The following is a 12,067-nucleotide window of genomic DNA, read 5'->3' on the forward strand; positions in this document are numbered from 1 at the left end:
GTACTCTGTTTCAGGCCTGACTTCTTTGCATGTATCAACTCATCAAATTCTTCTTCTGAGAGGTTAGGACACTTGCCCAAATTCACTGATGTTGCAAGAGGTGAGGCAGAGACACAAAGATATGCAATCTGGCTCTAAAAGTATGGGCAAGCCCTAACCGGTTTGGCTCAGTGGATAGAACGTCAGCCTGCAGACTGAAGGGTCCCAGGTTCGATTCCGGTCAAGGGCATGTACCTTGGTTGTGGGCACATCCCCAGTAGGGGGTGTGCAAGAGGCAGCTGAATTGATGTTCCTCTCTCATTGATGCTTCTAACTTTCTATCCCTCTCCCTCTCCCTTCCTCTCTGTAAAAAAAATCAATAAAATATATTAAAAAATAAATAAAAGTATGGGCAAGATGCAGAGTTTTTAATTTTAATTTAATTTCTGGAATAAGTAATACGTCAGAGGCTTTAAAAGTAAAAATGGTTTACAACGAGAACCATTTGCTTCCACTATGTACGTCCTGTCCCCACACCTGCCCCTCCCCTAGGAGTGTATACATTTCTGGTACTTGACACAATCAGAAGCAAAGCAAAGCTGTGTTCTTCTCCTCCCCTTTATGACACAAGAGGCATCACATTGACTTCACTAGGCTGAACTTCGCTTTTCTACCGAACCACCTGTCCTTGAGACCTTCCCAGAGCACAGCAGAGAAGGTATCCTTATCCGTTTTCAGCAGTACAGTATTCCACTGTGAGGATGTGCCATAATTTATGTAACCAATCCTCCACTTATGGGAATGGGTTGCTTCTTATCTTTAATTTTTTTTTCAATTACAGTTTACTTTCAATATTACTTTGTATTAGTTTTAATTGTACAACACAGTGGCCAGATAATCATATACTTTGCAAAGTGACCCCCCAGTATTTCCAGTACCCGCCTGGCACCATACATAGTTATTACAATATTACCGACTGTATGTCCTATGCTGTACTTTACATCCCCATGACTATTCTGTACCTACCAATTTATGCTTCTTACTCCCTTCACCTTTTTCACCCAGTCCCCCAACTCCCTCCCCTCTGGCAACCATCAGTCTGAGTCTGTTTCTGTGAGTCTATTTCTAATTTGTTTGTTTATTTTGCTCTTTAGATTCCACATATAAGTGAAATCATATGGTATTTGTCTTTCTCTGACTGACATTTCACTTACTATAATACCCTCTACGCTGTTGCAAATGATAATGTTTTATTCTTTTTAATTTATTCCATTGCATAGGTGTACCACAACTTTTTTTATCCACTCCTCTATTAATGGGTACCTGGGTTGCTTTTATATCTTGGCTATTGTAAATAACACTGTAATGAACAGAGGAGTGCATATATTCTTTCAAATTAGTATTTTGGGTTTCTTCGGATATATACCCAGAAGTGGAATCCTGGGTCATAAGGCAGTTCCATTTTTAAAGTTTTAAGGAACTCCATACTGTTTTCCACAGCGGCTGCACCAATCTGCATTCCCACCAACAGTGCACGAGGATTCCCTTTTCTCCACATCCTTGCCAACACTTGTTGTTTGTCTATTAATTGATGATAACCATTCTGACAGGTGAAATCTCATTGTGTTTTAATTTGCATTTCCCTGATGATTAGTGATGCTGAGCATCTTTTCATATGTCTATTGGCCATCTTTTTTGTTTGTTTCTTTTTCTTCTTTTTTTTTCTCTCTATTGGCCATCTTTATGCCTTGTTTGGAGATGTGTCTATTCAGGTGGGTTGCTTCTCACGCTATTATAATCAGTACCACTGCACATCACCTGTGCATATCATTTTGTAACTGTGCACAGATTGCTGTAAGATAAATTTCTAGAAGCCGGAGAATTGGGTTACAGGGTGAAAGTATTTGTAACATTGCATAGATATTGCCACATGGCCCCTTCTAGGAACTGCACCATTCACACTCCCCAAGAATTGCTTAAAACTGCCTGTTTCTCAATAAGTCTCACTAACAGAGTACATGTGATCCTTGAACAGTGCAGTGGGTTAGTGATGCCAACCTGTACTGAGTTGAAAACCCATGCATAACTTTTGACTCCCCAAAGCTTTAACTACTAATAGCCTACTGTTGACCAGAGCCTTACCAATAACATAAAGTCAATTAACATATTTTTGTGTTATATGTGTTATATACTGTATTCTTATGATAAAGTAAGCTAGAGAAAAAAGTTGTTAAGAAAAGCATTGTCTGTGAGTTTTGCAAATTATTGCAAATCTCAAACATTTTTCCCAATAAATTTATTGGAAAAAAATTGTATATGAGTGGACCTAAGCAGTTCAAACCCATGTTGTTCAAGGGTCAACTGTATAATGTTGAACTTTGGGATTTTTGCTAATATGATAAAAAGCATGGCATTTCAGCATAGTCTTAATTAGCATTTTTTAAAATTTAAGTAAGGTTGAATATCTTATTGGCTTAAGGGTCAGTTATACTTCTTTTTATGTTATTTGTCTGTCCAGGTTCTTGCCCATTTATCTGTTGGCTTGTTGAGCTTTTTCATCTCAATTTCTAGGAGTTTATATATATTAGAAAAACAAACTTTTATATAATAGAAGTTGCAAATAATTTTCTTGGTTTGTATTTGCTTTTTATTTTGCTTATATCTTTTTTGAGATCATAAATGCATTTTTTATTTTTATGTGCTTGAATTAAGATATGGGACTTTAATGTTATAAGTTATTAGTTATTCAAAACTTAAATAAATTTCATTCAATAAAAATAGGTTGAGAACTTACTGCTGTACTTTCCACCTTGTGCTAAGTGTTTGGGACAAAACTGCTCCCCTGGAAAAATTCCTCATCTAGTGGATGAGACCGTCATATAAGTAAACAATTCCAGTGTGCTAATAGTGAGGGTTACAACAGAGATATGAAAAAGGGCTTTAAGATTTCAATGGTGTGCCTAACCCTGAGAAATTTGTGGAATATTCTGTAAAGAAAGTTTTATTTTTAAGCAGGGTCTTGAGGGATGTGTAGGAGTTTAACAGGTGAAAGAAAACAGAGGAGTAGGTCAAGTCCTCATAACCTAGTTTCTGAGGGATTTGGTCCAACGATAATATTTAAACAATTCTCTCCCACAAGACCAGATAGGTTGACTTTTTCTTGTATCAACTTGCCAAAACACAGATAATAATCTCAATTATATCTTACTGAAATAAGAGGCGATGTAGTACCCTTACCTGAAGGAAACATAGTTGGAACTCTGCAAAGGTGAGTAAGCTTGTGGTGACTTTTGGTTCTCCATGTCCACGAATGTCATTTTATTCTAACCATTTGAACTTAAGCCTAGTATTTCACTTCTAGAAGGAAGAAAAGAAAAGGAATTCACTAGTAACTATAATCTTTGGTAGTGACAATTCTAATATTTTTTCTTTTAGGTTAGTCTCACAAATTTCTGCAGAATTGGAAATTGTCTTCACCATGCCTGCACTCATCTCTTCACTGGTCAGTTCAAGTATGAGGTACAGCTGATGTGCAAGCAAGGAGAAAGAGTGGAGTCAGCCACTGACTGGTCTTCAGGAGCGGGGAAAGCTGGGACTCGATACATTGGCTCAAGGGACAGACACAGCTGTTGCCTACCCACGCTATCCCCGATTTCTGTCTCCCAGTAGAATTCCTGTCTGGTTGAAAGAAGCAAGGAGACCAGCCCAGAGGTGTACTGTGATTAGTCTGGTCTGGATTAGGCCAATCATGCCAATCTAGTTCCTCTCTTTCAAACTGGATATCTGGCTCAGGGTGAATATCTGTCTCAGAGCTTGAAGCTTAGGGTGGTATGAACCTGTTAGGGCCAATAACGCACTGTGGGGACGCACGGAACTTGGTTGGAATGTCTGTAAGGAGGATTCTCTGAAAGGTCAGGGACTCTGAGGGCCCTTGCTGAAGGAGGCAGCCCCTACCTTGACTTTTCCAAACAAGTCCGATCCCCTGGGGTGTTTTACTAGAATCTCTATGTTTAGTCTTTAAAGACCTGACCTTGTAGAAGCATATGCTTTCTCAAGGATACTTGCCCTGCTGATTGTATCTAGAGGTTAATTTGAGTTCAAGCTGTTGTTACAATAAAAAGCCAACGAGGCAGGCGAACAGGATTGCTTTTACTACTGAAGTAAAGGAGTCCCTTAGCCCTCTCTTTCACAGAAACATGTGTGAGAGCAATCTGTCCATCCGTCGCTCAGGGTCTGCCGGCCAGCCCCGGCAATGCACAAGAAAACATCTGCATGGGGGGTTCTGCGAAAGCGATTGCTTTCCTATAAAACAAGATAGCTGGTGCCTGCCTTCGCTGCTTCATCCTGCCTGGAATGCAGATGTGATGCCTGCAACTACAGCAACCATCGTGTGAGCAAGAAGACTGAATAATTTTTGCAGCGACATTAGCCTTGACATCGTGTTGCTGACTTAACATAGCAGTTGCCCATGAACAGCCTTCTTGGCATGTGAGGAAGAAAAATACCCTTCCTTTCTGAAGCCACTATTGGTCAGGTTTTCTAGCAGGCAGTCAAGCAGCAGCCGTGGCCACTTATACACTATTTGCTTGGCTTGCCACCCTTCTATCGGTTCAGCTGGTAAGGAGTCAACAAGCCCCGGTGGTTGCAGGCAAGCTATTACTGACAGAAACAGCATAAACGAGATAAGCATGGTGCCAGCTACCCGTGTCTCTTATCCCAAAGGACTATGACAAACCAACAGGGCCAGACGATGGGCAACATGAGCAGTGGGGCCCTCTGTTGCTGAGGAGCCAACTTGAGACCCCAGCCAAGCAGTTTCATAATCTGCAACTGTTTCCGAAGGAGGAGGACAGGTGGAAAGTCCCACACCTCACGGGAACCCGGGCCACAGAAGAGCAGCTGCCTGTGGCGACCTCACACAGGTAGGGCAGTGGATGGAAAACAGCTTTGCGACAGCTCCTCACTTATCTGCCTCTCGTGCCGAGTTCCTGAGAGGCTGACAGGACGTTCAGCAAGACACGTCAGATGGCAGCTGGGCGTGGGCTCCGTGGTCTGTGTGGAGGCCTGCAAGGGTGCCAGGGAGCCACAGCAGAGACTGCCCCTACAAAGTGCAGACAAAAGCCTTTAAAAAATAAGCCTTTTAATTAGGAGAGTTCTCATTCTAAGGTTGAGGGCGGGAGGAGGGGGTGTGAAGAAGAGAGGGGGCGGCTCGTTGAAAGCCACAAGTTTTCAGAGAAATAATATATTCTTTTTCTTTTAATTCTCACCTGAGGATATTTTCCCATTGATTTTTAGAGATAGAGGGAAAGACAGAGAGAAAGATCAATGTGAGGGAAACACATAGATTGGTTGCCTCCTGCACAAGCCCTGACCAGGGCCCCGGGCCAGGGAGGAGCCTGAACCAGAATCGAACCCGGGACCCTTCTGTCAACAGGGACCCTTCTGTCAACACTCTATCCACTGAGCCAAATTGGCTAGGGCAGAGAAGTAATATATTCTGCTTAAATATTTCCCAGTATCTCATAAGATTGATTACAAGAACATTTCCATGCATACAAAGGTAGTGTTGAAGTACATTCCCACGCATTTGCAAGAATAGAGTTCTTGTGTGTGTGTGTGTGTGTGTGTGTGTGTGTGTAAACATGTGTGTATCAGCTAAACATTAGCTACAAACCTCACAGACCCCAGCACACTGTATCAACACGCTTTCTGCAGCTGCTCTTTGTATGGGACGTGTGTAATTATACATTCAAATGCATCCCCAGCCACACAAACTGGCTTGTCTCACTCTTATTTCTTAAATGTATACTAGTAATGTAGATTTTGTGAATCCAATGTGAATTCCAATCTTAACCAACCTTAAAAGACACATTTTTACAGCCCTTGCCTTTCATGCCTGAAAGGAACGCTCAAATAACTGCAAAAGCAGAGCGCAGGTAACACTGCTTATTCATTTGTCTCCCCAAACTGTATCAGGTGGGAGGTGCTGCTGCTATTTATGATTCAAAGCATTCATGTCATATCACCTCAGTGTTCTGAAGTAGAATTTATGATGTCTGTACATGACTCATCCTAGCTTTCTCAGGAATCAGAACGAGATGGGCTTTTTATTGTGGGATGGAATAGATGAGTTGGAAGGGAGCTAGAAATCCCACTCTCAGCCCCCTCATTTTACTGGCAAAGGTAATTTACCCAAACAACCTGTCCCTAGGGCCCAGGACAAGAGCACACATGGTGTCCCCAGGCACCCCCCTCCATGCCCACCCCACTCTGTCCTGCATCGCAAAGGGCCTTGTGAGCACCCACGTGGAAACACCAGCCGGCATGACTAAGCTCTTGTGCAACCCAGTTTTTATAACTTTATAGCCCTTTTCACCATTGTCCTCAAAAAGGGATGCATGAAAAAAATGTTTTTAAGGTCTAATTTGCAACCTTTGAAAAATTATCCAACTGAGTAAGCTATTCACTGTGAATTTTAGAATTTGCTGGAAAAACTTGAACTTTCTGAAGTTCTCTCAGAGGGGATGAACTCAGGAATACCCGGTTGGAGGAGACGGGGGAGGGCAGGCCAGAGGATGGAAGCAAGAGAATTCAGTGTAGGTCCACGCATCCAGTGCTGAGCCCTCCCCACCCCAGGCTCACCTCTTCCCAGAACAGTGGTAACCAGGCTTACCTCTCTAGGCAGGAAAGTTGAGGTCTCCTCTCTGGAGAAACAGATTGGGGCAGGAGAACAGGTATGTAGACAATATTTGATAGTCACTCCACAAATTGCTGTCTCCAACTATAACCCCACCATGAGGATCACTGGGAACCAAGGGCCAGCACCACCCACAGAGCTTCTCTCAGCTGTCAAGGGCTTCACTTTTATGTCAACAAGTAAGAACAGCCAAGGATGGGTAGATGTCAAGGGAAGCATCTAACATGAAAGACAAGAACAAAAAAGTAAAAAAATAAAAAGGAACTCAAAGGATCCAGGAACTATACAGAGAAGAGAAAAAATAAACACACCCAAACATCTTATAACTAGAGGCCCGGTGCATGAAATTCATGCAAGAATAGGCCTTCCTTCCCCTGGCTGCTGGCACTGGTTTTCCTCTGGCACCCGGGCGGGACTCGGGCTTCCCTCCGACACCTGGGACTGGGGCTTCCCTCACAGCCCCGGCTTCGTCCGGAAGGTTGTCCAGAAGGACATCTGGCCTAATTAGCATATTACGCTTTTATTATTATAGATTGAACTCCTCCAAGAAAGACAAGAGAGCACATTCCATCTGTGAAACACAAATGGAGGGCTCTTGGAAGTTACATTTTGAAAGCTAAAATGGAAAAAGTCAATAAGATTGCTAAGATATGAACTTAAGGAAATAGACCATGAAGTAAGACAAAATAAAAACAAAACAAAATCCCAGAATTCTTGTAGGAAAATAGAGAAGAAACAAGAAAATTGGAGGATCAAACTAGGAGGTAGACTTAGATATGAATTTCTGAAAGAAAATAGAGAAAATGGAAAGGAGGAAAATATTGAAAGCAATGGGACATTTTTGGGAATTGAAGGGTGTTGGTTTTCAGATGCACAGCCCAGCCCAAGGAATGAGAAAAGCCCAAGATTGAGGGCTTCACAGACAGGGTTCTGAGCTGCACAGAGACCATTCAGAGCGTCCGGCTACCACTCAGCTGGGGTTGTGCCCTGGTCTCTGATTAGTCCTCCAGTTTCCTGCTGGGATAAAATTTGGGTCTAAAACACAGGCCTCATGTGTGGGGTGGGACAGCATGGGAATTCTGTTGCTGACTAGGGACCTGCTTCAATTCAGTTGGTTCCTCCTGCCCCTTCATTTCACTAGAATAGGACCCCCATCTGGCCACAACTTCTGTTCCCGCCTGCAGTGCTCTGCGGCTCTCCTCACCAGAGAAGACCCGGATAAAGCTGCCACCCTTTCATCCTGAAGATGGGGAGGTGGGCCGTCCCTTCCAAGGCATGCACGGAGGCTGAGTTACTTCCTGGTCCCACCCTGCCTTTCCTACCTTACCCCCATCCCACTGGTCTCTTACTTAAGCAACGTCTCATGACCTTATTTATAGTTGAAATACATACTGAGTATTGTATTTGGACCATATATTCCAGGGAAACTATAGGCCTTAAACTGTAAGATCTCAGAAAGTAATACCTTTTTTTTACAAGATTAAATTCCCAGATAATTTGTTGATATAAAATCTTTCGGTGAGTCCTTCATTAAATACATAAGCCAAAGACCCAAACAAGGTCATTTGAAAAAAGAAGGCAGTGAGACAATGGAGAGGAACCAAGCCAAGGCACACAGAGGAAGCTTAGGGCACGACCGGCCACACCTTCAGCAAGTCTTCATGGAGAGCCTACTGTGTGCGGGGCACCTCACTTAGCACCAAGAAGGCCCTCTCCCCATCAGGCTTATGTTCTAATGGGGAGACAACAAATAAACAGGCAGCACATTTACCTGCCTGTTTTATTTCACAAACCCAATATGACAAATTTAATCCTCCCAACAATCCTATGAAGCTGGCTTTCTTAATTCCATTTTTCAAAAGAGGAAACTGAGGCAGAGAAAAATCAAGTCCCCTGCCCAAGGTCCCACCGCTGGCACGTCACAGATGTAGGCTGCCCGCTCCAGGCTGACGCCTTACCAGCTGCTAGACCGCCCTCCTTGGGCAGGGATAGGCTTTGGGGAGAACCCGCAGTGAGGACCTGGCCAGACATGTGAGGTGCGGGCCACTTTAGGTGGGAAGTCAGGGAGGACTTTCTGAGCAGGTGCCAGGTCTGCTTGGCTCTCTGTGTGCTGTGGAGCTCAAAGGTCTCTAGACCATATAGGGGCAGGGGGAGCCCCTTTTCTCTTTCCATCCTCATGATTAATTTTAAAAGAAAACAGGGAGCTTCTTGTTTAGCAAGTAATGTGCATCGCCTTAAACTACTGCAAGGCCGCGGGTTGCCGGGAGCAGTGTCCACTAATCAGCCAGGAACAGTTGCCATGGCTTCTCGGGAACTTTTATTTCCTTTCACGACTGTAAATTAGATTCTGTCGGTGACATGATTCTCACCCATTTCAAATATGTGCTACACATCTCTGCTTCTTGTTGAGGTGTTAATAGTTTACCACTGTGTGACTGTTCCTCTGCTCATATTTATCTTCCCCATTTGAATATTTTATAGTTGCTATTAAACATCACATCTGCAGGACCCCAGGAAAATAGCACAGGCCTCGTCTAGCCAAGCAGATCAAGCAACGGTTTCATCTTCCCTTTACTTTGGCCTCTATATTTTGACTTTTGGGGTTCTCAGGATGCATCTCTACATGTTATTTATGAGATTACAGACCTGAAGTGCCCAACCTCTCTTCAGTCCCACTCTGCTTTCTGCAATGAAGAGACTTTTAAATGCACTGTAAGAGCAGGTAAGGTGTGTGTGTGTGGGGGGGGGGGGGGGCAGGAGGTGCGGATTTCCTGAAAATGGTGTGAGCACAGCTGTGGAAGCCAGCATCTCCCCGTCAGCTTATCTCTTCCCCGTAAAATGCCATACATTTTCACTCCGGAGCTCAACCCTGATATTTAAATTTCTTCTCCTCGACCTTAATGAGGGCATCTGTCAGAGCAGTGGAGTGGGGTGACATTTACAACACTGCCACTCCATTCTGCGATTAGACACAGATCAGTCAGGGGTTAGGTTTCAGGCTAATGGTGATTTCAACATGCGCTAAGCAGCAATCGTGGTAATTACAAAATTGGCCGTAAGAATAACAAATAATATCTTGTTTTTCAAATGCTTCTCAATTAGCAGTTGAATAGCATAGCTGGTGGTGTGGGAGGGGCTTCTATTAGATGCAGGACCCTGAACTCAAGGGTGGGAGGTGGTGGTGGGGCTTCTGGACAGATGAAGAAATAGAGAAGAAAAGCAGGAGTTGGGAGGAGGAAACTGGAAAAAACAAAAGCCACAGAACCTATATCAGTCAGGGCTCTCCACAAAGTGTTAAACGAGATCTTATAAAACCTCAATCTGTGACCTTTTTCATTTGTGAGTTTGGGGCAAATTTATGAAGCGTGAGTCTCGGCCTTTAGATGAAGGTACCTCCATGCTTCTTAATCCAAATTTTCAGGAAAATGAGAAACCAACTACCTCAGGATCTTAAGCAGGATGTATGCTTTATTGTGTAGCAGTAAAGGTTTCTCAGAACTGTAAGAAGCGGATCTGTTCAAAGGCTGTGATAGCTGAGTTTTAACACCATTCCATCCCATTTCTGAACAATTGCATTTAGACAAACTTCATCATACTTGAGACGAAAGCCTTCAGTTTTGGCAAATATATCAACGGGTGATCCATCAGGCAAAAGCCAATCTTTGAACTAACAGGCAGGATCCTGTACAAAAGCTGCCACAGCTGGGTCCCACCACTTAAAGCATGCACCTCAGGGCCGGTCTGCTCTGTAAGGAGCTCCGACACTAGCTTAGTGGCCTCTGGCTGCATCTGCTCTTGTCTGCTCTGAATTATGGTCTCATTTTTTCATTGGCAATCTTGGTTTTCAAATGATAGGACACATTTCAGACCCTGTAGAAGATCTTTAGCATTAGCATGGTTATTAAAGAGGTGGTAGCTCCCAATGGGTACTCGAGATCCTTTCTTCTAGGTTTGGGGAAGCCTGGCTTGAGAAACTGGTCTAGAACGGGCTGTGTTCAGGAGCTTGAGTCCTTCGGGCAGATGCTTCATTCTCAGTTACAGATTTCCGGGGACTACAGGGGTAGGCACTGGAGTGTCCGTTTTGGAGCCTCCCATTCTTTCTATTCCTTTGACTCTCCCCTGGTCATATCTGTTGTAGGCAGCTGAGCTCAGTTATTTGGTACATAACATGGGATCCATAGGTACTGTATTTGGGGCTAGTCACTGTTCTTCTCTGGCATTTATAGATAGAAAAAATTGCAAAAATATTCTTGGAAATGATTAACTGTACTTCTGACACCCCTCCCCCCAGCTCTGCTGACAATATCTTGGGTTCCAGTTACCTCAGCATCCCCCCAAATGCCTCTGCTTTAGGGCAGGCATGTCATCATCTAGATTAGACTCGACTGCACATAATTTCTTAGCCTTAATTTTAACTTTGCAGCAATTCTTTTCACTGACATAGCTTTAGACAAAGATCTAATCTCTTCAAGTTGTACAATCCCTTCTTTGGGCCCATTCAAACAAGCAGCCAATTTTTTCTTTTTAAAAAGTAAATTTATTGGGGAGTCATTGTAATAACATTATATGAGTTTCAAGTGTACAATTCTATGATGCACCATCTGCATATTGCATTGTGTGCTTACCACCCAAAGTTGAGTTTTCTTTCATCACCATATGTTTGACCCCCTCCTTTACCCTCTCTATCTGCCTTCTACCCCCTTCCCCTATGGTCAATATCTCTTTATCAAGGTGCACACATTCTTAATCTTCAATTTGAGATTTCTTTGTTTCTGCTAAAACTTCATCTGCTGCTCATTCACCTAGAGCAGATGCCTGAAGACCTATTTCTAGGGGGACACTTCTGTCTATACTTGTCAACATGGATGTTTCAACATGGGATATCCAATTACATCTTTTCAGTCAGGCCTTCTAATCCAGGAATATTTTCAGTGGTTGCAGTAGGTCATAAACGGCAGTGTGAGAAAGGTGCACATTATGAAGTAGAAATAAGATAGAATCCAAAGTATGGTACTCAGGCTGGCCTTTCTTTTCAGTCTTCCACACTATGTAGTTCTTGGGCTACTAGAATGACAATCACTTTGTCTTCACCACCATCTTCTTCTTCTGGATGTTATACTATTGTAGAACGCTGAGCACATGTGTCTCCTTCCACCTCATGGCACCTCGATGAACCAGCAGCACCAGCAATCATCTGCGTCTATGAGAGCAGCAGGGGCAGCTGCTCCCCCATCTCTGAGGACCCCACAGGATCAGGCCTCACAAGGCCATGTGAGATGATCTTACCAGGTCTTCCCCTCTTGATCTCTTTTTTTAAATAAGAGCTGTGTTCAAAGGGCTTATCTTTAAGAAGAATTCCCCTAGGATGTCACACTTACTGTATCTAAAATT

General features: G+C 43.3%; 1 pseudogene; it reads right to left on the minus strand.

The window, feature by feature from the left end:
* Nucleotides 1–10,193: 10,193 nt before the first annotated feature.
* LOC102430837 lies at nt 10,194–11,836 on the minus strand (annotated as a pseudogene).
* Nucleotides 11,837–12,067: the final 231 nt, after the last annotated feature.

Source organism: Myotis lucifugus, unplaced genomic scaffold, assembly GCF_000147115.1.
Source record: "Myotis lucifugus unplaced genomic scaffold, Myoluc2.0 scaffold_71, whole genome shotgun sequence".
Lineage (NCBI taxonomy): Eukaryota > Metazoa > Chordata > Mammalia > Chiroptera > Vespertilionidae > Myotis > Myotis lucifugus.